General features: G+C 42.8%; 1 protein-coding gene across 1 annotated transcript in view; it reads left to right on the top strand.

The window, feature by feature from the left end:
* AMMECR1 (AMMECR nuclear protein 1) overlaps nt 1-27,712 on the top strand; it is a 100,052-nt gene that overhangs the window by 26,137 nt on the left and 46,203 nt on the right. The gene's annotated exons all lie outside the window — the stretch shown is intronic.

Raw genomic sequence — 27,712 nt, 5'->3', positions numbered from 1 at the left:
TCTCGGCGGGGCCCTCGCTGCCCGGCCCCGCGGCCCCGCTGGCCCCGTTAACCCCTGCCGGGGCACCCGCTGCTCCCCGGGCAGTGCTGGCCCCTCCGTGCTCCGTTCCGGGCCACCCGCCTTTGTGCGGTGCCGGATCTGTGCTCCCCTGGCTTCCAGCGACCTCCGGCCGCAGGGGCTGCCCGCAGCGCCCCGCTCCTGTCCGTGCTCATTGCACCAGCGGTCCTCAGTGGGACCCTTTCTCTGCCCATATGGCCGTGTGAGTGCGGGCCTCAGTGCTGGATGGGGAGTACCCAGTGTGGGAGACCCGCGGTGTTTGCGAGCACTGGTGTACCAGTACGTTCCCCGTGCCAGGCACTCGTAACGCTGCTTCGGTCTCAGACTGTGCGGGGTCCTTGCCTTGTGACAGCTCTGTAGATCACACAGCGTTAGACATCCCTGAGTAATCCACCACGTCAAATTCCCAGAGTTTGGAGCAGATCACATAAACACCTGTTACTCCCATCCTCCTTCACCTCCCTGCAGGAGTATCCTCCAAGGGACTGCTGCATTCCTGTCCCTGGCCACTCGTTTGGTGTTCATCTTGAACCCGTGTCCTTCCGCCTTTGGAAGTGACCACCACAGTGTTGTCCAGCATGTCAGCACCTGCAGCCTGCCCGATCCGGGGGTGCTGCTGCACATAAGATCTCACACACTACAGGGAGTAACTTCTCTCTGACAGGAAGTTACTTCCTCTCAGTTGGAATGAGTTACCGAGTTGCTGCATGCTCCAAGGCTGTTTGAATGTACAGTTAATGTAAGAGGTTGTTGAAATAGAGTTTCCACTCTTTTACTTTTCTTTTAAATGGGATGGAGCTCGTGGCGAGTTTCCAAGCTTCAGTTGAGACTCGAGTGTGTTGGTCCACCAGAGAGCATCTCACTTGTTTCCTTGTTATGTACAGCATCACTGTTAAATCTGGGAGAACCCGTGCTTAATGAACACAAGTTAGTTTGTGTATGTCCTCCTCCCTCATGCACCAATGCAAATGGTTATCATGCAGCCTGTGTTTCATTAGTGACATGTGGTGTATGCTTCTTAGTGTTTAAAATAATGTAATGTATTAAAGATTTTATTTGGAGTCCGTGCTGTTCTAACACCCAGGATCTATACATCTCTTGCATACTTTCAGCTGCTGTCATGACAACCCGGCTCTGTGGATTCCTACTTTAACCTGCCACTCCATCAAGTCTTCCCTGTATGTTCTTCATAACTCTCGTGTGATTCCATCAGTACCAATAATGAAAGGAGGGCAGGGAGGCTCCACTGTGAGTTTCCTTCCCCAGGTCTTTTGCAGATCCATGTGTGTTCTTTTGTAGATACCAGTTGCTCAGGAGCTGCTGCTCTGAGTAGCCATTTTGCTTTGGGTTGTCCTATGTGTGTGTTCTATAGGTTACAGCATCAGTTTTGTACCATTTCACTCTTTCATTGCTGTAAGAGAGTTAAAAGTGGAGGAAACTGAGACAGGAGTGAAGATCTCACCACTGAAATGTTTTCCAGTAAGAACTTTGATTCCTCTCAGTAATCAGTACATTGCTTCACCTTTCTCCTTCCACTTCTTACCTTGACAAGAACGCAATAGTGAATCAAATACAACTATTTCTATTCTAAAATTCACATGTGCTGAAGTGTTTTTCAGTTGCTGTGTCAATGGACTGCTGAAAATGGCACCGCCATTAATAAAATCAGTGATATTTCTGCTTATTGCCATGCTCGAGCAGCATGCACGGTTGTACAGATTGAGAAATGAGCTAATCATGGGTTTATTTTTTCCCCTGGTTAGTTTTCTCATTCCCTCTGGATCGTTACATGGCTTCACAAATACTTGTGCCCGCACAAGTGTGCGGTGGGAATAAGCAGACAGATGGCAGAACTGCTGCTTTCAGCAGCCTTGTGAGCTGATTACATTTGTGCAGTTGGGGAAGCAACTTTGAAGAAGTTGCAGTATTGCATGTGAAATTGGAGGTTGGTTGGTGAGTGAATCGCACTGTCAGAGGCAGCAGGACTTCCAGCATTGGAAAGGTTCACAGGCTGTCTTATCGATAACTGGTTCACAAAGGTGTGATGTTGTCTTTGAAGCTGAGCTTCATCCTGTACAGCAAGAAAACCTGAATGAGAACTGACCTTTTCCAGTGAATGTATGTTGCAGTTTTCTGCCTGGAATGCTTTTGGAAGCTTTGTCCATAGGCCAAATTCCCTGCTCTAGGAGTAGTAGTCTAAAATAAGACTTTGGATGTGAATTCTAGAAATGGTTTTTTAAATTACATTAATTACAGGGAGGATGAAAGGCCTGGAAGCAGGTATCCTTACACAAGCATGACTCATGTTCCTTGCAGGTCCTTGAACAATGAAGCTGAGCATGATCAAAGACAGGCAGGTGGCTGAATCACTTGGACAGGGGGTTCTGATGTGTTGTCTTTGAACAAAACCTGCTTGTAACACCTCTGGATTTCAGTAACTTTTTGATGCTGGTATGAGAACCATGACAGGGTTCAGAGGGATAGAAATTTGGAGCAGTTACTAGGAACAAGAGGAAATGCCTGTTTTGCAAGGGTGTGGGTTTTGGACTCTAGCACAGCCCATACATGGATGAAATAGCTGGCTTTTCATACCCCTGACTGTAGTTCCCAAAGCACAACATATGGGATGTTGGGTGAGGGTATTGCTGGGGAGCTGTTGGGTTGGGCAGAGTGACTCAAGGAGTCAAAAGAAATTAGCTGGAAGATACTGAATCTGCCCAGCAGTGTCTTGGTGGGAATAGGCTCAGCAAATCCTTCCAGCCACAGGCTTCCACTGATCTGCCAGCATTTTATTCTATCACTGTCTTCACTGAAGAGCTTTTTTCTATGTATAACTTCACTTGACTTTGCTCTCTAAGCCACCCCTTCCCTTCTTCAGAGGGTGTGTTCTGCAGAGCTTGCGCTTTCCCCTTGCTTCTACCATTGTGGTGGCTCTCAAACTATAGGTGTGGAAGGAATGCAAAAATGACCCTGTGGAGGTGGGGATGGTGATTCAGAGTTTGACAATTGCTGCCCCGGACAAAAATTGTCTTTATAGAAAGTGTCATTTGGACACTGCTCTTAAACACAGCTTGATGAGTAAAGTTATGGAACTCTGCAGTTGGTGAAAGGCAGCTTTTTCAGGGATGGCAATAGGATAGACTGTAAGGGGATGCAGGAAGAGTTGTGAAAACATTTTACCCCACTCCTCGAGGGAGAAGGAAAACTGAGCAGCTTTTCTTCCTGTGTTTCTTACCTTTCTGACAAGTAACTCACATCCCTTTAGTTCTTTTATGTTACGGTCCCTGATCACTAGAAACAGTATCATGACCTGCCTTCCATTGTGGAAGTGGGAAAGTACAGCCCACCAGTGTGAAAAGACTCAAGGTTCATGTTGCTCACTACTGTTTTTCTTCTAGTAGGAAAGTGTTTTGGCTGGAAGTGCAAGCATATGCAAGAAGGTTGTGAGAGGATGGGAAGGGTAAGGATCGAAGAGTGCAGCTGAAGCTGTGCTTTGTGGGTGAGAAGGACTTTCTTCTCATATCTCTCACATCTCTGTTCACTCTAAAGACTTCCCTTGACACACAGAAATCACCCTTCTGAGTTGTTAATCCTGAACAGTGTCTGCCTCAGGCCTGCCAGCTTAATGTTGACATGTCTGTAGGGCAGTCCAGGAGGTTAACTCATTTGCCTGTTGTTTGCTTCTCACAGTCCCTTCCTGAAGGTTGCCTGCTAGCAAACAGTATTATTTTACTGGTCATCACCCATACTTGACAAAATTTGTAGTGGGAATTGCCTGTTCTGCTCCTCTAATCTGGTACATGGTAACCAAGAAGATTTTGCAGCTGGAATGGCTGTTATGGCTTGTGCCTTGCTTCCCATCTGGCTGAGGATCTGTTGGGAAAGATGTTTACCACAAGTGCCTTGCATCAAATGCCTAGATGATGGCTTGTTCATATCCTCCTCATCTGGCAGGGTGGGTGGACTGTGCCAGAGTCATTGAATGGTCTGTAGCTCATCTGGGTGCCTGTTGTGAACCTGGTGCTTTAGGGGAGGATCAGACCTGTTGTGCCTGTGCAGGCTGCCAGCCCTGGAGGCTTCAGCCCTAGAGGTGTTGCTGGCAGCCGTGTACTTTGCAGCAGGAAGCGTGACTGTCTTATGTGATTGCTGGCCTCTGGATTAATGCACTTGCTCGGTTATATCCAGTCTTGACCTAAAGTCTTAGCTTAGAAATCCATCAGTTCCTTTCTTCATTGATGACTCATAGGATTTTGCAGCAGTTATTTCCATTCGGCTGCAGGACAGAGATACAGATATGCTCTGGTGTTGATATACCTGACCTTTGTATTTCATTGTCTTTTCAGGTCTGAAGTCTGTCAGTTTGCCTGTTCTAGAAGGGTCTGGGGTGGCATTACTACACTACCTTAATTACTCACTAGTGAAGGTTGGAGTCATTTGAATTCAATACAGTTTAGAAATGTGGAGTGCGCTAACCTTGTACCCATTCATTTCACACTCTCACACGAAGTTGTCATCCTGCTCAGCATGAGTGTAACTTCACCCTGCAGTGGAGAAATGGTTTGTTATTGGCCATTCATTTGTATGCCTTAGTTACCATGCCTTGAAACTATGTTGGCACTGGTAGATATGATTTGGCAGTAATTTGGATGGAAATAGTTTTAAATCTTCCTGTACAGTCCCAAAGCTGGCCTTTTTTCCCCCAAAAAAGTTACGTTACTGTCTGATGCTTTGTTTTAAGGCACTGAAGTAGAATTAGGCTTGTCTGTAGGTGTGTACATATGCTTACACATACATGTAAATAACAATGTTATGGCTTGCAAGTTGATAGGATTACATGCTTTTCTCAATTTCTTGTTTCTTGGCTGCAGCCTGACTTCCTGTTTTAGTCTGCAGCTTATTGCAGTGTTTAATGTTGGAGCCTTGTGCTTGACTCCTCGCTTGCCTTGGTGTGCGGTTCTTTGCAAGTGTTTCTGTGGAATGTTGCCTGGAAGCTTACCAGGGAATGAGTTTCATATTGTCTTAAAACCCCAACATTCTTCCTCCGCAGTCCCGACTCAGTGTTCAGCTGTACCTGTTGACATGGCTATTCTTGCTGTCAGAAGGACTTGTTGTGTGGCGATGGAGACTTACACTGTTGTGTGGCTGACTGCAATAATTCGTATTTATTGTCCCACTCTACCATTACACAACAGCTGTAATGATTGTTTGGTCATGGCTAAAGATCAGCACCAGTTACAGAATGAAAAACACAGCAACAAACAGGCACACAGGGAAATGTTCTTGCATGTCTGTGTGTCTGCCTGACTTCATTCTGGTTTCTATACATGTGTTGTGTGGTTTTGCATAAGCTTTGGTATTCTGACTTAGTGCAGTCTTTACTCTTGGGTATTAAATGCTGGAATCTGAAGTGGTGGTTCTCTGAGTGGCATTCTGCAGTAGACTTCTTGTACAATCCAGGGCAGTAGAAGATGTGTATTTTGGCTGGTGCTGGCAGCGCTCAGCAGGGAATTCCCAGCCTCTCTGACAGCAGAACTGGTGAATGCTTGGCACAGGGGAGGAGGAAAAGGGATAGAGCTGCATGGCTTCAGAAAGAACTTTCCTTTGACAGTAGGTTCAACTCCTGGTATGGCTGGTGAATGGAGAAAATATTGCAATGATAATCTCCAGATTAGGGTTGCTATAATTTGAAGGCTTTTTTCCTTCGTAAGCTCATTCAAGTGAGCTGTTCTTATGTCCAAATGAGGTTGTTTCTATTAGTACAGGAGATAGCATCACAGACAGTATTAAGGATGGACCCTGACTTTCCTTCTTCAGCTAAAAGCATTCACCATAAAGTCACAATAAATGCTCTGATTCACTGCAATACTCATGTTCCAGCAGTTTATTGTTCTCAGGATGGGGTGAGGAGAGGTGAGGAGCCACCTGTGCCATCACTCTGGTCACTCATTTTTATTGCCTTGTTTTGGTTCAGTTACATTCCTGTCTTTCATCATGTTTTCTTTTACTCTGTCTTGTACTGAGGATACCTTCCTGATAAAGATTTCCATGGATTTTGCAAATTGTAATTGACATTGCTGTTAAGGTTACATGGCCTTGTGTAACCTGTCTGCCTGCAAGGAAGATCTTGGGTCTGGATTTGGCTTGCTTCATGTGTACATCTAGGTGTGAGTTAAATGTGTTGTTTCTTATGATACCATTATAATTGTAATGTTATCTAATATTGAATACTAAACCAAGAGAAATCTAATGTTGGCTTTTTTTTTGTCATATTTGTTAAGAAACAAGTAGATTTTGTCTAAAAGTACAGACAGTTCTGTTATAAAGCCCTAAACATCTGTGAACTGCTTAGCTCCAGATAGACAGGGAGTAGTTGCTGTTGTTGACAACTAAGAGATAACCAGGAAATAACAAGTTTGGAAGACTGGCTTGCTCAGTTTACAGATCCAGGCTGTGACCAGTCAATGAATGAAGTATACTTAGTCCATGGTTTAATTCTCTCAAGACTCATGCCATAATGAATGGAGCAAGCTCAGTATGCCAAGCTGTCTATCTTCACCTTAAGTACTTGTTTATAGTTAACTGCAGGTTTTCCATAGCATCAAATGATTGTCTTCAGAAGCAGACATGCTAGTGTGCTAACACAGCAGCTGTGTGACTGGTGGTTTCTGTGATAAGTCTCTGTGGAAGGCAGGAGAGATGCAAATGATCTAGAAATAATAGCAGACTCGTCAGAGTTTGGCCAATACAGAAACTGTTGCTAGGCTGGAGGCCAAAACAAGTCCAGTCAGGCCCTGACCCTCATTAGCAAAGCATTATGAAAATGCTTGACCTTTTTATGATGTTCATGCTCCTACCGAGGGGGGTATTATATTGGTACTGGGTTTAGCATTGCAAACTTTGCATTTAAATAACCAGACGGGGCAGCTCTGCTGCAGTTAATTCACACATGCTCAAAACCATGTCTGTGATAACAAAGCATGGTAGGGAGTGTAGTAGCTATAAAATGGAAAGTAGCTGTTGAGTGAGTCCTAGTGCTGCATTCAGATAGCACATAGTTAATAATTTGAACTTGGATCGATACAGTATCTTGATTTCCTTACTGTTAGTGCTGTGGTATATGCTGACTGACCAAAAGCTGTGCTGTTTCCAGTCCAGCTGTGTAAACAACAGTAGGCATCTTTTCCTAGGCTACTTGTATGACCTTTTAAAAAGCCTTGCATTTTAATAGCCGGGGTCTTGGCAAAAGGGATCAGTGTAAAGGGCTTCATTTGCTAAGTGCAATACCCCTGCTCCATTGGCCAGAAGCATTTGTTCAGCTAGATAGTTGTTGGATTTGTCACCTGTCTTCATTCCTGCTCTTCCCCTAACTGCACTTACTTTGCTGTGGTGTTATAACACACAAAAGTTTCTGTGCCTTGTAGGATATGCTTTAACTTTGGGTGATCTGACTGCGCTTTGGTGGCTTCCTGGAAGGTAGGGCTCTTGTGAGTATATGGATATTGCTTTGCTACACAGAGTACTTGCAGACGGTGTTTTAAAGTGCTGATTTCATGAGAATGACATCTTATGGGATGCAGAGCAGCTCCACTGAGTTGTGGCAAGGTCACTGGGACAGCAGCCATATAGAGATCTATATGTCTTCCCAGAGCACTCGTGCCTGTTACAGGGAGTGAATGCTCATAATCCTTAATGCCATAGAAAATCTTATTTTATGCTCTTCTTCCCATTAGCTTGAACTTTGTGGCATTTTTGCGAGGTCCTGCCTGTGGCTGTGGCGTTTGTAATACATGAGCCATATATATATACGTATCCTGTAATTTATCCTTTTCCCTTTGCCAGCAAAGATGTGTCCTTTCCAGGCGTGGCTGGCACATGATGGGTTCCAGCACCTGCAGCACTGCCTGCTTTACTGGGTGGCACTTGAATCTATGTTTGAAACAGGAGAGAAAGGAGGGAAGGATCCTTGCCATAATCCTCTTCTAATCAGCATCAGAATTATTTTTGCTCCATCCTCTCCAGAGAGTTAAATCACTTTCCTTGTTTTCCATGTGGCATTTTGCACAGAGATATGTACTATGTGGATGAGTGTCCTGTGGTTCTGAGTTACTGCTTGGGCTTAAACCACAACAACAAAGCTCCAGAGTTCATGAGTTTAGGTGTATTGGGAAGGGTGGAATAAAAGCACACAGTTATCCCCTGATGGGCAGCCGTGTGGGTCAACTCAGTAAATGTGATGGCTTCCAGCCCCTTTTCTAGGTGACTGTAGGAATGTAAGGATTGGGTGCACACCATTTTTCTTACCCAGCAAGTGAGCACAAGGATATGTTCAGCTGCCAGTGAGTAACGAGTTGCAAGGCAGTTCTCTTCTGTGTAAGTAAAGGTGCTAAAAGACTGACTTCTGGGGAAGGTGATGTGTAGGTAGAGGTTCCTTGTAAGCTTTATAAGGACTAAACTAATTTCTGGTCCTCAGTACTTTTAATTTGACTGCCACATGGAGGAGGCAGTGAATGCCAGTGAGGAGAGTGTTGCACCAAGCCTTCCTCTGAGTAATCTTTCTGCAGAGAGAGTATTGGAGGCTGAGGAGATGGTTGAAAAAGGAGCACTGGGGAAAGAAGCCCTCTTCAAAGGCTGCTGCAGTGCCTGAAGGGAGGTGAGTAATTGCAAATGATGTGTCCTTTACAAATGAGAAGAACTTCAGCAAGCTGCTGGCCCAGATGAGAAACTGCGAGCCAAGTGATAGAAGGCAGGTTCGTTTGGCACAGTGTTGTGCAAGTGGTTATCCAAGCTTTGAAGAACCAAATGGAAATGGAATATTAAAACTAATCCCTATTAATATGGTGATAGAATGTGAAATTCTAGGGATTAGATGCACTCTTTCTTAAGAAAAAGGAGCATAATTCTGGCTCTGGTTCAGTTCAACTGGAACTGGAAAGTAAACAGATAGTGAAGAGGCAGGTGGTAAAATCCCACGTGGGATACTTGCCGCCATAATATCTGTGAAGTGCTGGGAATAAGAGTTGAAAGAAGGTAAAGACTGGTGCTGTTAATTTGGAAGGGATGCTGGATAAAACCAAACCTTAAAAACAAAGGGTTAAAAAGAAGGATAACTAGAATACAGGGTGAATTATTGCAATTTGCGGTGCTCAGACACAGAAATGTAAGCCACTGTGAAAAGTAGCTCCCAGTAGTGCCTCTTTTTGGAAGCACACAAAGCCTGTGTTAGAATGTGGAGTTCAGGTTATTTGGTGCCAGCTTTTTTATTTCCTTTTTCATTTTGGAGGATTTCAAGGTGTTCAGTTCTTTGACATATCTCATGTGAGTGGCTTGGAATAACCTCCTCAAACTGCCCACTACTCTGTACCATTCTTCTGACTTAAGCGTGTCTTCTTCCTCTTTAAATGTGTCAGAGATGCTCAGCAGCAGATGAGTCTTACTTGTCATAAGTTGAAACAGTTACATGAGACAGGATAGATGAAGACAGAAGAAGGGATGAGCACTCTGCTGCTACAGTGTGTTTTGTGTTAAGTGGTTGGAAATAAGAAACTTTTGTCCCTGCTGTGTGAGTGGGCTGTTCCTGAATGGCTCCTTGTATGGTTTCTGTAAGCTTTTGCAGCCTGTTGGAGCTCATAAATGGAAATCTGGGGCTATAGGTCTGAGTGTTTCTGAAGCAGTCACTGAAATTCTGGTTAAAAAATGTTCTTGGTTGTTGGGTTCCTTTTTTTTCCTTAAGGAAAAGTGCTAAGCCATTGAGATGTGCTTAAATATGGTTTCGTCTTAAAAGTCCATATGCTACAAATTGGAGATGTGAGATATTTACTCTTCCTCTGAGCAGTAGTCATGTAAATGTGTGGCTCACAGACATTCATCCTAAAGTTAGGCAACATAAGCATACTATCTTGGCTGTCATTTTGTGTGGAATGTTTAATGGAAGTAGCTCTGGAGGAGAAAGCCAGAGCAGTCCAGTGTATGTCTGACCTTTTGATACTAAAGGTTGGGTGTCTGGAGATGCCAGAGATTTCAATGAAGAGGCCATTGCAGAGAGATCAGCAGTCTGCACATGGTTCCACAGATAAGGCCTCTCTTTGTTTGTAGTGATTGGATAGTCTACAAAGAAAAAGATAATCTTCCATAAAAACATTGATTGGCCATTGGACCCCAGAGTGTTTCTATGGCTTTGCAGGCTCTGTCCAACTTTGCTGTATGCAAGTTATTTAGAGGAGGCAAGTGTGACTTGGTGGATAAATCACTGCACTGAGATTTATTGTTCCTGACCATGTGGTGATCATGGACAAACCTGCATGAGCCCCTCAATCTCTTTACCTTGTGTTCCTAATCAGAAAATCAAGGTGCCTCAACCCACTTGAAGTTAGTAGCGAGAGAACTTGGCTATTGTTGTGATTGTTCTTTCCCTTGACTGGAAGCTCTCCAGACTCAGCTCAGGGTGTTTTTGCCTAAATTGGTAACTTGGAAGCATACACTTATTTTTTTAACTGTTATCCATTATATCTGAAATGAATCATGGTTGTATTCATGTTAGCTCAAATCCTTCAAAGGCTGTTGTTGCTTCTCAAATAAGTCACAATTTTCAATGAATTTGGTTTTTTGGGGGGAATAGTTTTCTCTGTTTGGGTGTTCTTAGTCACAGTCTCCTCCTTTGTAGTTCTAGGCTACTGTTCACTGAATCCTTTCTCTGAGAATAGTTCAGACAGCTTTAACTCTGGTAGCACAAGTCAAAGACAAGACCTTCCAACATCATATTGTATAACAGTTTCTGCTCTACACATCCTGTTTGTCCTGGTTACGTGAACACCATTCTTGTATGAACACTTCAGAACTGGGAGGAGGGTGTATGGTCACCCATTCACTGCCCTCTTAGAGCCAGATTCCTTGGTTTACTGAGCATTGAGAAGTGGAGATGAGCAGAAAGAGAAGGTGGGTGGCAGGGAAAGGTACAACCAGTGACCGTATAATGATACTTCCCTGAATCATTTTCTAGTCCTCAGCAACTTGCAGTTTGGGATGGCTTGAGCCAGCAGTGATGTCTTTTATCAGTAATTCTGCCTGTCACCCCACCCACCCCACCCCACCAGCAGTGGGTAGATTTTAATGACATTTAAATGAGACAATGTTGGGAGGAGGGTCAGAATGCTGCACTGGCATGAGTGCAATATGTTAGGGGCTAAACTGTTAGAAATGGGATGAAAACTAATATTTTATAGAGCAGCTTCATGTACTGAAGGAGTAAATAAAACCTGATTCTCTAAGTCAGGAGTTTGTTTTTCTCCTTAGTGGTTTTACCAGTATTGACTGCCATCTGTTTCTTATCATAGAATCATAGAATAGTTCGGGTTGGAAAGGACCTTAAGATCATCCAGTTCCAACCCCCCTGCCATGGGCAGGGACACCTCACACTAAACCATATCACCCAAGGCTTCATCCAACCTGGTCTTGAACACTGCCAGGGATGGAGCATTCACAACTTCCTGGGCAACCCATTCCAGTGCCTCAGCACCCTCACAGTAAAGAATTTCTTCCTTATATCCAGTCTAAACCTCTGCTGTTTAAGTTTCAACCCATTACCCCTTGTCCTATCACTACAGTCCCTAATGAACAGTCCCTCCCCAACATCCCTGTAGGCCCCCTTCAGATACTGGAAGGCTGCTATGAGGTCTCCATGCAGCCTTCTCTTCTCCAGGCTGAACAGCCCCAACTTTCTCAGCCTGTCTTCATATGGGAGGTGCTCCAGCCCCTGATCATCTTCGTGGCCTCCTCTGGACTTGTTCTAACAGTACCATGTCCTTTTTATGTTGAGGATGCAGAATCCTTTATTATGCTATAGATATGTAAAGGGAAGGTGGCTATTTCAAAGAGGAGTTATCAGTAAAAATAGAAAAGGTACAGAAATTAACAGTTTAAACCAGATGCCAGTACTGCCAGAAGAACAAAAGGATATAAAATGTCAGTGAATAGGTTTTAGGTTTAGAGTATAAGGTTTCTACTTGCTGGAGCAGTATGGCTTTTTAGTAACCTTTAATAGGATTAGTGGGGGCAAGAATCCAAACAGTTTAGACAGATCTTCATCACTCTATGATAAAGAAGTAGATGGTGCATTGCCTTTAGTAGTGAGCTTAGTAGATTTCATAGTTTAAAAGGTCCCTCATTCTCTCTGAGTTTGAGTTAATTTGGGATTTAAGCATCAGTGTGGGTTTTTGCCTTCTTATGGTCCCCCTGTGGATGGGACTGATGGATGGCAATAATCCTGGTCCCTTAGTGACTTCCGCTTTGGTAATGTATTCTAAACTGAGGAAACTGGTGATGAAGTTTTCAAGAATGAAAACATGAGTTTTTCCATTGACAATCCCCAGTTACCAGGTTGTTGTCACAAAACAGATCTTCTCTATATCCTATTACTGACAGTTTATTTCTAGCTTTAAAATTCATCTTTTTTTTTTGACAATTGCAGCCATTGATAAATTATTGTTGTCCTCTTGGTAGGTAGCAGTGATCCACAGATACTTCTGACACAGAAGCATAGTGCTGGCACTAATGACTTCTGTGTCCGAATATGGGGATAGGTCTTTTACACTGTGACACTGGTGCTTTTTTTAAAGGAAAGATTATTATTGGAGAAGAGTGGTGATAGATGAGGTTTAATATCTCTAAAGACTGATAAATGAACTCTCAGGAGGCAGCTTCTGATAGAAAGTGGAATAACTTCTTTTGAAGCAGCTGATTTGTTTTGGTGTGAGTTCAGGTTGGCTCTCTGTGACCTGTCTCACTCTAGCAGGAAGTGGGGTTTGCTTTCTAATAAACTGGTTTGCTTTGCAGAGGAACTTACTGTTCTTTCCACCCTGCTTCTGCCTTGAGTAAGATTTATGTCTCTGTCAAGGTAGAGATGAACAAAGGCAAACATGGTCAGTACCAGAGCTCTGTGGAGGTGATGGATTTGCAGACTGTTACGTGTGTAAGTTTTCACTGAACTGAAGCTGAACCATGACTCAGTAATGGTTCATATTGAACAGGAAATGAGGATATCGCTTCTCTGAACACAGATCTTTGCTGTTAATAAAAAGGGTGCCAGCATCAAACCCAAGGAAGCTGCAGTTCAGTTGGCAAACAAAGTGTTTGTTAGGCAGTAATTGTTTTTGAACTAGTGCTACTGGAGACTTTGCTCCTTGGCTTCAGCCGGCTGACAGGATGGATTTTGGTTTGCACAACCATTCATGACAGCAAAGAAATGGGGCAGTTTAGAAGCACAGCTTCTGTGAAAGGGAGTAAAGGGGGGCTGAAAATGCCAGGCTCACTGTGAGGTACCAGGGGAAACCAGGGCTTCCACGTTTACTTTGTGAGAAGACTTCAAATCGATAGGGTTTGAACTTGTGGGATGCGAACAACTTCTTAAGCAAAGCTGGGGTTTTATAGGGTTCACAGTAAAGTGAACTAGTAGGTGACTGTTGCTCCCACAGCTGGTAATGTTTATTGGTTATCAGTGTTTTGAAATGGTGGTTATTGTGTTTGCCTTCACCTCAGCTGAGGTTCTCCCATCAGCTCAAGGATGACCACTGCTACCTGTGTTTTGGGCTTGGATGCAGTTGAGGAAGTGGCAGCCTCTAAGGAGATACAACTGGAAACAATGGTCAAAGAAGAATTTGGTATCCATGAGGTAAGAGTTTGGATACCATGAGGTATCGCTAGGGTGGAACATACCATCTCCTCTTCATGTGTATGGTCTGGCACAGAGCTGTGTGCTGTTGATGGGGTGGGTGCTGTGCTGATTCCTGTACCTGAGCACAGTCAGGTATGTAAATCCATGCTTCAGCTTTCAATGGAATAGGTTACTGAAAGAAAAACAACCTCCAGCCAGTCTTGAGCTGTCAGGTCTGGTGTGCGAGTTGCAACCTGGAGTCTGGTCAATGAATAAGATGATTATTGGATTCCTCTGCCTTTAAGAGGTGAAAATGAGAGGCCTGGCACCTCTCAGAGCATTGCATTGAGAAATCCAAAAAGGAGCAACTTGGACCTCTCTCTGCTGTTTGCAAGGAATTGATAGTCTTTTTCATAGTACTTTAAAAGCCATCTGCCATTATAAATGTGTTGATATTAAAAATAACTGGGCAGTAGGATGGTTGAATCTTTAGTCTTCTGGAACAAAGATGCATCTTCAGTGGCGTGAGCCTTTAGAAACTTCATTGATTAACCAATGTACAGATTTAATAACAACAGAATACTATAGCCCTCGAGGTCAGTGATGTGCTCTACAGCTGTTTTATTGCAGTTAACTCCCAGTATAATGATTGAATTATGGTTGTGTGGGATCCGCTCATGGATACTGAGTAGTTGGGGGCTTTTTGGTAGTTAACCAAATAACTATCTTTAACAAAACCAGCAATTTTATATGTTTTTGTGACAGAGTTGTAGTATACAGTATTCTTAGAGAACTCCTGGTATTACTTTTTGAAGTGTGTATATATATATATATATATATATGTATATATATATATATCGCTGTTGAACAATGTAGTTGTAATTTCCTGTCAGCTTCAGATATGTTATGTAGTTTTCAAAGTGAGTTTGGAGATGTCATTAGCTCTTTGCTTTCATCAAATGGTGTCTGGTGAAGAAAACCAAACCAACATGTGAACACACAGGTTTTAATGCATTACAATTAAAAGGTACAGTGGTTATTTTCCAGTGTTTCCAGGCTGATGAGATGGGTTTTGAAATTCAGTGTTGCCATCATCCGACAGGATCTCACTGAAGGTGTTCTGTACATAGTTACCAGAGACTGTTTGTATCTCATGTAGTGTTTGAGAGGGTATTTAGAAAGAAATGTTTAAGCTTTGTTGTGGAAACACTGGAGTCTCTTCCTTGAGGTTACTTCTAGGTCTTCCAGGATTTGTTTGCTTTTAGTACTGTCAGTGTCTAATAGCTGCCTCCTTTATACAGTGTATTTGTATCCTGTGAACCACTTTAATGCCATTATAGAACTAGGCTGTAGTTTCACAATCACATACCAAAACTATTGCAGGCATAATTAATGGTGTGACTGCAGCCTGCTGGTTTGAGGAACTAATGTGAGTTAAATGCACCTTTTTGATGAGACTACATGTCCATGGCAAAAAACCAGTCCTGATTTCCAGGCCCCACACCCTCGCTTGCCCTACTGGCATTGATCAGTGGATGCTTGCTGTGCTGTTTCTGCTTGTTAAGTCAGCAGCAGATACTCTGCTGCTTTTTGTCAGGTTATTTTTTTGCTGAGTTGTAAGGCTTTTTTTTGCTGAGTCTTTTAGCATGTTAATGCCAGAGCTGGCTTAAGGAACCGGCTCTTCCATGCAGGCTGGGCAGGCATTATTAACTTTAGGCTGCCAAGAACTGCAGCTTAAGTTGCTTTAACCTGGAGTTGTTTTGTGCTCTGAGAATGTGCCTGCTCTCCTGGCTGACACCATTAGCCTGCTGTTGTCTCCAGTGGTGCTAAAGGTAACAGTGAAGAGAAATAGAGTTGCAACCCAATTGTTTGATTTGTGTGTGTGTGGACTCACCTGCATGACTTTTCCAGCTTTTGGCACCATCAGCAGGTAGGTTGGTGCCTGTGAGTACTGCAGAAGCTATGTATGACAAACTTCCTTTTGTGTACCTGCTGTTAGTACTATTGCCTGTTGTTTGCCCTACATCCAACTCCCCAGTCATCAGAGCAGAGTTTACAGGCTGGAATATAAGGCTAAACAAGGTCATAGGATTGTTTTTTCCTCCTGTTGAGTTCATCTGGATGTGTCATGGTGCTTTTAAGCACATAGTTTTAAACACTGCAGTGTGCAGCAGACCTTTGTGTCGTGGTATTCAGGTGGTGAAGTTTACCAGAAGCCTGCAGTATGCAGCAGAGAATGTGCAGGTTGTCACGCAAAGTCCTGAGCCCCTTTTGTGTGCCTGAAGGTTCCATTTACAGGTTTTTTCCAAAGTAATCCCGATTGATCCCTTCATAAGATCATCTGGTGTTTGACCCAGGTGTTCAATGGATCCATCCAGCAGCCTAGTCCCCAAGTTCAGAGGGATCTGTAAGCTGGCACCACCTGGGAGAAGAGTTCCTTTTGCAGAAGCTGTGGGTACTCTTTCCAGTCTGTGTGCAGTGATCTGATCCAGGGTTACTTTGCTTTTTGGTTGTGCCAGCCCCATTAGGGTCTTTGTGTGCTCTGGGCTTACACTGGTGACCTGGGGCCCAGCAGTTCTCCTGTTTGAGGTTTGGAACTGTCCTGGAAATGCCTGCTCTGGGTGAACTACACCTGCCTTCCCTGTTCAGCCCAAAGCCTCTGTACTTACTTCAAGTTGCCCCAGTCCCTCTGACCTATATATTGTGAAGGTAGGTATGAAAGTCTCCCCAGTTGCTTCACCAGTAAGGACTGGGAACAGAATGTTCAGTGAGCTCCTCTGCACTGATGCTGTTGTCCCTGTATCCCTTCTTCACCTTGGTCTGCAAGAGATCCCACTGTTTTTTCTGGTTGGTTTCCTGCTTTTGATATAGTTCAGTAACTTTACAAGGTGCTACCAGAGCATTTGTAGTTATTTATTTACTGTTTACTTTTGATCAGCCATGTGTTTGACAAGCTCTTCTCATTAGGCAAGCGTTCTGCCTTGAAAAGCTGACCTCTCTCTGATGCTCTCCTCAACTTCCCTCTTCAGTCATGCAGGGTGAACTTCTACCATAAGAAGTTCATTGGGTTTCTCTTCTGTAATGCTTTATGCCATTTATATGTTTTCACATACAGGGCCGCTCCCCACCTGACTGTTGTTTGCCATTCCTGTTGGAATTGCTGAGTAAGGTGGTAGTTTTGTACTGTATTAATCTGTCATCCTTCCACCAAGCCTTGGAAATGCTTGTTCCTTTGAGGTGTCAGGTGAGGCCAAGCATTTGGGCTTCCTGTGTGTAAAGTGTGTGCAGGTTCCAAAACTTATTAGCATGCCGTCTGCTTGACTCTGGCATGATTAATGTGCACGCCTAACAAGTTCTTCCTGTTCCCATCATACCTAAATCCTTTCACCCTGCATCACTGACTTCCGATCTCAGCCTCCCTATTGCCTGTGGAACTGGCAACGTTGGAGAAAATAACACCAAGAGAATCCTGAATGTAAGTCTTCTTCCCAGTGACCTGAGTTTACACTCCAGAGTATCCATCCTGTGTTTCCATACACTACTGTTACTACCATGGATCCCATGGACTACTCTTTTCTTTGCTGAATCACCAAGTAGTCAGTGTAGATGCCATGTGAGATTGCTACCTTTGCATCTGATGGGCCATGTGCCAGCTGGTTGTCAGATGCCACAAATACAGCTGGCTGCGTGCCTAGTAAAGGCCTCTGATACCCCTAACTGCTTCTTCCTAGTCTTTGAGTCTGTCTGCTATCAGGAGGATCCCTAGTTCAACAGGACGCAGTAATATCAACTGGAGGGTGGGTTGTTTCTAAGAGATTAGCTCTGACCCAACTTATGTCTGAATGTTTGAGATGGCAAAAGACATGGTGAAGTGTGGAACAGAAAACAAGTAGGCAACATGAAAGCACCCTTTTCAGTGACATTGCTAGTTATAGTGTATAAAACTGTAGTGAGGTTCAAACGTAGCAGTGTGGTGTGGTTTGTTTGAGGTTGGTTCCCTTGTAATGAAAGCATAACCCTTAGCTTGTCAGTCTTCAAATGCAAAAAGTGCATTTTTTGGAAGCAAAATTACTTTACTGTAAACAGCATCTCTGTATCTGTGTGAACCTGTGTTTGGTAAGAGACAGAGCAAGAACTCGTGTCCTAAATGGGGATCCACCTATCCCTGTGAGCTGTCTGCTAGGGCTGGCTAATGGCAGATACCACTGCAAGAGTATAAGCCCAGGGGAAGCTTGTAAAGATGATGCTATATCCACCAGTGATTTTCTATACTAGAGCTAGTGTCTTTGTGTTTAATGGTTGCCTAATTGCATAGTTAGTGACAGCATGTGGTAACCAATATACTTGCTCAGAAAATGCTTTGTCTGTTTTGCTGTCTGAGAGTAACTAAGGCACGTCTGCTGCATGCTGAAAATTGGGGCCTCACTTACACTGGCTCTGTATTACTGCATCATTCTGTCACTCTCTGCAGTTTATCCCCCTTTCAAAGGGACCAGTGACTGGTCATCTGGCTTGTCATGCACACACTGCTCCCTAAATGCTGAGTGCTTTCCTTGTTCAAGGTTAGCACAGTTATGTTTACATGATGACAGTTTTGTTCTGGTTTGTGCTTTGCCTCATCTGCTGAAGCAGAGCTGCCTCTGAAAGCTCCTCTGCTTTTTGTAGCTATATAGTCTGGTCTAATAAAAGTAATTGTTTTTCTTAAATCCCACTGCTGTTCCTTGTTGCTCAAGCTGTGCTGCAGTTCTTCTCGAGGGGTGCAGATGTAAGCAGTCATCATCCTTGCCCTTTTTCACTGCCCCTTTTGCCTCTTCCTCTCTTCCTGAGCTGATGTTCCTGCATGGTGAAACAGAGCAGAGAAACAAGCTGGCTCTAAGTTAAACTGGCAAAAAGGAGAGATGTTTTTAACCAGATCAGCTCCCCAGTCACACGTTTGTTCCAGAGCAAGAAGGAGGCTGCCTATGTGGGGATGGGAAGGTTGGGTGAGGCTGTTTTTATTTAAGCAACAGCTCTGAACTTCGCTGTTACTCAACCATCTCTGCAGTCACTTGTGATTTAAGTGGTGGAAAGACACTAAGAGATGATCTACTTCATCTGAAGTCATGGTATCTGTGCTTTATACCTATGCTACTGACAGAGGTCTGTCTTGAAAACATCCGGTCAGATATAGCAGACATGACATTACCAATGAGAACTCTCTGCTTTGGGATCGTTTTGTCAGTCCTAAAAGCGCTGCCTTTAGTATGTCTTTTCTGGGACAAAAATACCAATTCCATTTGGCTTGAATTCCAGCACCGTATTTAGTCTGCCTTTGAACCTTTGTCTCACTGGTTAAATTACATGGCTAAGTTCTATACAAATAGTGCAATCTGCAGTGCATTGATTTAATAGTAATTCTTGTGATCCAAAAGATTAATTTATTCCAGCTGTAGAGTTAGTGAAGTCTGAATTAGAGACCAAATGCACATTCTGCTGAGGCTTGTTTTTTTAGCTTGTCTTGCAACATTATCATGAGCTGCTTGAAACCAGGACCAAAATAACCAAACATTTACTGTATTCCCAAAGTTAGGCATTTAAAAACTATTCAGGTACACTCTGTTGGATCTTGTTATAGTTCCTGCTGCTTCAAGTCTCTTGCAAACTACTGTTATGCAGCCAATCTTTAAGGTATGTAGTTTAATGTGACAAGGGATCAATGATTCCTAGAGGAGTAGTTGTGGAGGTTTGGCTGCATTGCAGTCTCTCCTGTCAGCTGACACCTTGGCATATAAGTTTTGTAACATATTCCTGCTATAAAAAATTTCCTGTGTAGTTCCAGTATTTTCCTAGGTTTCTTTAAATACTTCTCATTCCTTTGAAGTAAGTTCCACTTCAGAAGCCTCCTCTGTGTTCATTTCTCAACAGGCTTGGCAGATCCTCAGTTATTGGCATCAACGTTTTGTTCAGCTGTTGTTGTGCCCCTAGGTGCTTATGGCTCAGCGGGCATCCTGCATTTGGCAACCAACACAAAGCATTTTAAAGGTCCATGAGGATGCCTTTGTACGCACAAGACACTACACATGGACATACAGTCATAAAGTGTGTGAATTTAATTAACCAAGTTATTTTCCAGAACAAACTGCATATATTTCTGCCTGCTTCTACTCATTCATCTAATACTTTGAAAGATCCATGTGTCTCACATGTGAAGTCATTACAACAGAAGCTATGAGTCGTCTGGAGCAAGAGAATCCCAGTTACAGCTCTAATAAAGTTTCGTGTGACCTTTGAATAACCACAGCTCCTGGTTTTCATGATGTCCTCACTATCTGCATCAGGTAGTGTTTCAATAGAACAAAAAACCTGGTTTATGAAAGCTCAGCATCCCCATTGCTAATGGTCACTGGCAGCTGGGGTAAAACTGTCAAGTAATCAGAAGGAAAAATGCAGTATCTTGGCTGGCAATGAACACAGACTTTCTTTTAAGGTAGCATGTGTAGACTCTAAAGGCAGGAGTTGTGTGTTAAGTTGCTGTCTGAAATCTATGCAAAACAATATTCCCTGGCTCTTGGTTTGTGGTTAATACACAACAACTACTTGGGAGCATGGAATTGCCTGCTCTTGAATGGAAATGGTGCTGTGGGGCTCAACTGCAGACTTCTAGTCTAGTAGAGAATGCTTTTCCTTTATCAACTTTATGCCTGAATCACCCTGTGATAGGAAGAGAAACATACTAGCACCTCAAAACTAAGTTTGCTGCGCTTTGGTAGTGACTTCTAAGGAAAGAAAGAAAGAATCTAGGATCTGGGGCTATTCTTATCCAATCTTTTTAGCATTGTCTTCACTATCCATTTATGGAGTAGAAGTTCTGTGGACCTTGTGCAGCTTTCTAAAACATTTTGGATGTGGTGTTCTTAAAACATTTATTTTTGGCCATATTTTACTTCATGGAATGTTAGGATAGGGTTCTGCTGAACCCTTTCAAAGCATTAACTGCAAAAAAAAAGGAAAATGCTTTCACTGGAAATATTTTGTCTCAGTTCCAGTTTGTAAGTAGAGTTATGATAAACTACACTGGGTCTTTGATGGTACTGAATTTGTTTCAACTTTGACTTGCAGAGGTTCCAGTTATATGGTTTTTAGGGTTTTGCATCCTTTATGATGTTTTTTGTTGGCATTAGTATCTCTAATTCAGCACTACTTGCTTCTCCTCAAGAGGAGGCTGCATAGTGTTGCTGGGGGAGGATAAGCAGTGTCAGTCCTTTCGAGCAATGGTTAATTTGCACACTTGGTAATTTAACATGTTTGTAACCTGGCTCCACTTTGAACATGGGGAACACAGGGCTTGAGCTCGTTTTTAGGTATGGGAGCAACGTGTGGTTTTTAAGTTGCTCAGTTTCTTTGACAATTGGGTGGGGAGGTGGCTTTTGCTGGGAGCTCTCCAGTTGAAAACACTTAAAATGCAGCCAAAGTTACTTGATGCAAACTATGTATTGGATCAAATGAAGTATTTTCCTGGGGTTTTTTTTTTTGTCTGCTGCTATAAAAGGGAACATAAAATCATTTAATGTGTTCAGGGGTATGAGAAAGTTAGGAAGAGCCAAGGAGAAAATAACCAGCTTTGCTTTAATAGGTTTTGTGACTAGTTTTTGTTAACAGACCAATAGTTTAAGTGTATAATCTGAAGTTAGTCTGAGTTGATTTAAAGCAGTATAACTGATAATAAGTATTGGGAAACAAAACTATTAGAAACCTTTACATATGCCCCATATAAAGTCATAGTCAGGTGACTGCAGGCTCTGAAGTAATAACATTAATAATTTGTAATGACACTGAATTGATTTATTAACTTCATAAAGTCTGATTTTTCTGCTCCGGTTCATAATTGTGCAATTGGGGAAAAACAATTTGCTTAAGTAGGTCAGAGCATAAATATGAACAGTCTTGTGTAAATGTATATATATAGTTATATGATTGTGTTAAGTGTTACAGGCTATGTTGTTTTGATAACCTAGAATACGTTGAAACTTGGTTGCTCTTGACATGAGAGCAAAAGTTTATCTGAAGGTCCAGTCCTTGCTCTGGATGCTTGAAGAAGCATGTGTACTGTCTTGAAGGCTTAAGCATTCTTTTGATAAGAGCAGCTAAGTCTCCATGTTTGCATTCCAGAATTCAAAACCTCCTTTCTCCTAAGTTTTCAGAGTTTTTGGGAATGTTCTGAATGCTCCAAAGGTTTTAATCAAAATGAGGGTTCCTGATTTTATGAAAGCAAAGAGTGACCTATTTAGGGAGAAAGGCCTCAACCCTCACTGACTTCTGATGGGCACGTGGAATGCAATAACTTGAGTATTACTTTATTTCTTCTCCTTTTATGAAAGCTGGTCACAATAGGAGAAGATGGAGAGAGGACAGAAATGGAGGTTGAAGGGGAGAAGGAAGGGAAACAAAGGATAAAAATACATGAAATACAGAAATGAGCACAATGGTCAGGAGGATGGACTTGCATAGTGAGTTCAGCATGTGGTGGAGGCAGGCGTACTACTTCATAATACCAATTGTCTTCTACATTTGTGTATACCAAAGGTATTTAGCCCTGAGGAAGCATGAGTGCCCTACTATTCCTGTAAGGAGCTGCGTAGAGATGGATTTCTGTCCTGATGCTGGATGCCTATGGGATGGAGGGTGAGAGATGGGAGCTGATGAGTCCAAACTCACACTTGCTTTTCATCACCTTTACCTTGAGCACTCTCAGCAGTGCCTGTTACTGATGTATTTCTGTACTGTTTGTTGAATAAATCATGATCTTCTTTTTGGTCACTTACTCCTATTCTGTAATACCTTGTCACATCTCCAACGGTGTGAGGCTGATCATGCTGATCAGAGGGGTGTTACATGCTTGTGGCTTTGTTACACAACAGTGTACAGTTCAACAGTTCATGTTCTAGTGCTTAATAAAAGCCAGAATGAGCTAGGCTGAGTGCAGAGCCATCCTATCTGCACTCACAGGTATGGTCCTGTGCTGCTCAGATAAGTGTGCTTGCCTGGAAGGAGCTCTTCAGGCTGCATTGCTCCCACCAGACCTGTACTGAGAGGCTGGTAGACACCATTAATGGAAAAAATGTGTGAAAAAATAAGCCTCTTGAAAAGAACAAAGCTGGTTATTTATTGTCTGTAGTGATTTTTGGTGTTGAAATAGAGGTATTAGTTCTCCTTCATGGTCAAGACTTAGGGTTAGCAGAAGTTTACAAGATAGAAGGCTAAAAAGACTAGTCACGGGTAGATACAGAATAGCAGGGGAGCATGGTGTGCATGATCACAGAAAGTACTGCGATGATACCTGGTAGGGAGCCTTGGCATCACAACTGCTGTGCTTTGAAGAGGATGTAAATCCTTGTCCCATTCTGGTAGTTCTTTTTTACATCCTTTGTTTAGGATTTACATCCTTTTTAAATAGCATTTACTATTTAAGACTAACAGACTTGCTCTGCTCAGCATTCAGAGGAAACTGTGAGAAATCTCTCCCCAATGCTCCTTCACTCCTGCAGTCTTCTCATTTTACTTCTTGCTTTTGTCTTCCTCATGTCTCCTCTCAAATCGTGCTCTCCTCTCCTGCTTTTGTGGGGGTGATGGCTTCGTGCCACTGTTCTTCATCATTGCAAAGAGTAGTTTAAATTTGAAATGACTAATAGTTTCCCTGTTGCATGCACGATTCTGACAAGCAATAGTAAACATTAAGGCTGTGTTAACACTGCTGTTGCTAAGATCCACAGCCAAGGTGCTGGAACAGCCTTGTGATACTGCATTGGCTAATGCTTGGGTCATACTTGGAAAGCTGTCTCTGCAGCTGTATGGGCTAGAAATACTTTTAAGGTTTGATTTTTATTTATTTTTCAATTAAACCCCCATAAACTTCAATAAAAAATAAAGCCATGTCTATACCTTTCCCTAACCGCATAGGATCTGTGTTGGATCCTCACTTAATGTCTTGGAGATACAAATGGCTTTAGTGGCTGAAGTACAGCCCGAGGGATTGATGTTCTGAAGATAACTCAATTCTAGGTGACTTAATTTAAGTTAATGATTTAGCAGCTTTCCAGATGTATAAACTTGATATCTGCTCACTGAAATATAAACCAGCTTGATGAACTTGTAGTTTGTGGTGGACCATGTCTGCAGTTGGAACGGTGTTGAAGCACAGTGATTGGAAGTGGTATGAGCTGATGAACCGGTGTGTCCTTTGGGTTAGTGTGTGCATACGCAGCTGTGTGTCTGAGCGTGACAAGTCAGTCCCTTATACAAACTCAATTTATACCTAGTTGAAGTTGTTGTCATGGGAATTTAGGGAAGAAATGTTCCATTTCAGAGGAAAATTCAATTGTCTCACCCTAAACCAAGATATATGGATTTACAGATGCATCCTTAACCCTGAGCAATGAAGGGAGTAATTAGATGGCCTGTGAGGAAGGTGCCATCCGAAGGAATTTCCAGGTGCCCTGTGGTGCTGCAGACCAAGTGCTCTGACCTTGCCACCTGTATTTCTGTGGAGGATGCTCTAATTTTAAAGGAGCTTTCCTGACAGTGCAGTTATGTCACACTGCAGAGTCCTTATGTTCCCTTTCACATGCACTTGTGGGCTGGCAACATTAAAAACTGGAGTATAGAGGTGGGTAACACCTGCTTTGTCCTGAGCTGTGATGCTCTGCTTGTGTGGAATGCGACTTTGACTGTCAGTTTTGTTTCTCTGAGGCACTGTGAACACTCAGCTCTTTTTTTAGCGCAGCTGAATAAGCCTCCATAAGTAACGTGTGTGATTGCTTGAGTGGTTCTGGAGTTTGTTACATGTAAATATTGATTTTAGCAAAGTGAACAGCAAACTCACAAACATATGTCATAGAAACTGTTTGTTTCATGAACCGGAGGGGTCGTCTTGTGACAGCTGGAGGGGAGAAGGTGCAAAAGAAGGGCTTTGTAAATACAGAGTAGTGTCTGAGTGTCCAATTGAGCATCCTTAAAAGTCGTTGTGTCCATCCCCCCCTTTATAAATTGTTTCTTTTACCTTCTCTTTTCTGGAATCCTGCCGGTATTGCCTTGGCTCATCTAACACCGTATACGAGAGCAGCAGCACTGGTCCTGCAGCTGAATGAGCAGCCACATCATCTGTCTGGTTTTGTGACTTTATGTCCATTTTTCCAATGAGTTGTAATAGCTTGAATGCGATGTTAATGAAGGTGTCACAGGTTCACTTCAGAAGATGACCTGCCAGTAAGCAGCCCTCTTATTTTTAACCCCGATTATGCCTTTGTTTAAACTAGATTTTCTTAAAATAGTAGCTGCTTTCTGACCTTCCCTAAGATTAGCTGCTTAGATAAGCACAACTTGCTAATGAATTCACACCTAGCAGCTCAGGTTTTGATTGTAAGGCTCATCTTTAGGGCATGTAATGATTCCTGGAAACCCACCAAATACAGGAAGTGTGTTACCTGGGTAAAGAATGAAATCTCTAACGTGTTTCTGCAATGGAGTAGATAGGAGAGCTCCTCATTTGATCATTTAGTCCTGAGAATGACTAAAGGGCAATGTTGTGTCCTCACAAAAGTATGTAACAACTTTTTCACTAATTATATAGTATTTTAAATGAAGAAATTACAGAGCTGCAGCCTCTGAAACCAGATTGTGGGGATTGTTTTGTATCACCATATATTGGCAATAATGAGCGTTCCTCATCGACTGAATGTGTTGAAGGAGTAATGCAATAAAGGCTGGTTATAAGGATCTCAGCATATTTCCCACAAGGAAGAAGGATGTTATCACAGAATAAATTTCCTGTGGGTTGTTTTGATGTGCTCAATCTTTATGAGTTTTGCTCGATGAAGTCATTATCCTGGGAAGTTGGGGAGGTTTTGTGCCTGTGTGTAATTGAACACAAGCAGGATAATGGGTTTCAAACACTTCACTCAGTAGCTGATTCTTTTTTGGCTTGTGTAAATGTAGCCAGGCAAGTAGTGCTTTTGTAATGCATGTCAAAATACGTGTTAAATGGCACTGTAGTGGAAACCCCAGCTTTTTGTTTGCACCTAGCCCCTAAAGGCTCTTTATATGGCTTTCAGAACAGGAAAAATGTATCATCTATGGGCTTCTCTTAATTTTCGCTTCAGAGCCCACTTTGAACTTTGGATAAGCTGCTGAATAAACTGGCTGCTATTCTTGATTCAGGAAATGCTTGTGCACTCACGGCAGTGTTGAATAGCACCTTGAACCTCACTGAAGCAATACATGAATCAATGTTCTTCTGATCTTTAGAGTATGGTTAATGTTACATATCTCTGTTTCTCTACTCACTGCTGTTATATCGCTACACAGAAGGAAACCTACAGACGTTCCAGATGAATGTGTGTTTTCTCAGATGTTTTTTCCCAGTCCCGGAGGTTTGTAAGGACAATTGTCTCTCCCACAGTTTAACAGATAGCTTCATGTGTGAATTATCCCTTTGTTCTCCTACATTGCATCAGACAAATCAGAGAAGGGGTCTGCAGTAAACATCAGGAGGCCCTTTGGTCTTTTCTCTTGTTAAAGGATGGAATCAAATGTATTTAGGGTATGCCTGACAGTGGCCTGTGTTCAGAGGCCTTGGAGGATGCTGATGCTGGCAGCTGTATGTCCTCCCTGGCAGTCCATCAGTCCCAGCATTCCTGTTTCATATTAGGCTTTCTTAAATTGAACATTTGACAGTTTGGGTTTCTTAGCATCGTCTGTTACCAGGTGTTCCCCACAGTGTCCCGAGTTAAGAAGCTGGCCAATAATTTCCCTCTTATTTCTCTTCTCATAAATAATAGTTGGTTTTCCTTTATGGTCATTAATATTTATATGTCATATTGCAAATTTATTATATTCCTTGTGCCTCTTTTTCTTGTGTTTTGCTGTTTTTCTGTCTTTTCAATAACCTGGTTTATTTCTAGTTTCTCCAGGTGGATCTGTTACAGTGATGGTCTGTTTTGCACTTGTGCCTGTTTCCTTTGAGGAAGTTTCCTTTCCTGTTCTTCCTTTTTTTGCTTCTCTTCCAGGAAATCTTATTTTGTTAATTGTCAAATTCTGCCTTTATAAATGGGGGTGAGGGGTTGAAGCCATTCCTCCTTATTCTTCTTTGGAGGTTCATCAACTCTTGCCTTGACTTTCCTGTGTCTTCCCAGGTTCTTTCTGGACTATATCTGCTGAAGTAGAATGTCCTTGCACCATGCTGTGTGCTTGTATGGCTGCTGCAGGGAGGCACTCACCAGGTTTTGTTGTTGTTGACCAGTTCCATATCACCCACCAAGGTTCCCTTTTCATCACCAACTGGATACTTACAACATATTTGCCCCCCTGCTGTGCCTCAGAGGTATATACAGATGCCTGGCAGAAGTGTCCCCGCCTCCTTCATTACTAAGCTGTATTCTCTGATACTGAGTAATGTGAATTAGGTCACTGAATTGTCACATCTGGGAATGCCACAGCAAAGTTCAGAGTGCCTCAGTTAGCAGGGAGGCTGCTTGCTGTGATTCTAAGGCTGGCATAGCTGGTGTGAGGGATCGCAATGCATGGTTGTAATGATAAACTCTCATTTCTGTGTCTTCAGATGCTTCTAGTTTGAAACACGAGGGTTTAGCATGATCCCTACCCAGTAAAATAGAGTAAACTTTATGTTAAGACATACAAATGTTAACATTTCTCGAATGTGGGAACAATGGCTTGTTCCCTTGTGTGGAACAGAAAGGAAAACACTGCCAGTGCAATTTTGCTTGTTTCGAGTGCTTTCAGGGTGTGCTGTGGTTGGAAATCCTCAGAGCTGGGCTGGAAGCCTCTGGTCTTACAAAGGGATGAGTGTGCTGACTTTTCAAAGTGTCTGATCCGACAGCCCTGGGTATCAGGTAACATTAGGACTGTAGAGGCTTTCTTCCCTTCTTTGGTTATAAAAGATGGTAGGTTAAATAACTACAATTAAAATGCCTGTTTAAATATTATTTTACTCTGTTCATCAGGTTTAATCCTTTTCAC

The sequence above is a fragment of the Melopsittacus undulatus genome, chromosome 6, assembly GCF_012275295.1.
Source record: "Melopsittacus undulatus isolate bMelUnd1 chromosome 6, bMelUnd1.mat.Z, whole genome shotgun sequence".
NCBI lineage: Eukaryota > Metazoa > Chordata > Aves > Psittaciformes > Psittaculidae > Melopsittacus > Melopsittacus undulatus.
The sequence above is the reverse complement of the archived record's forward strand: the minus strand, read 5'-3'. Positions and strand labels throughout refer to the sequence as shown.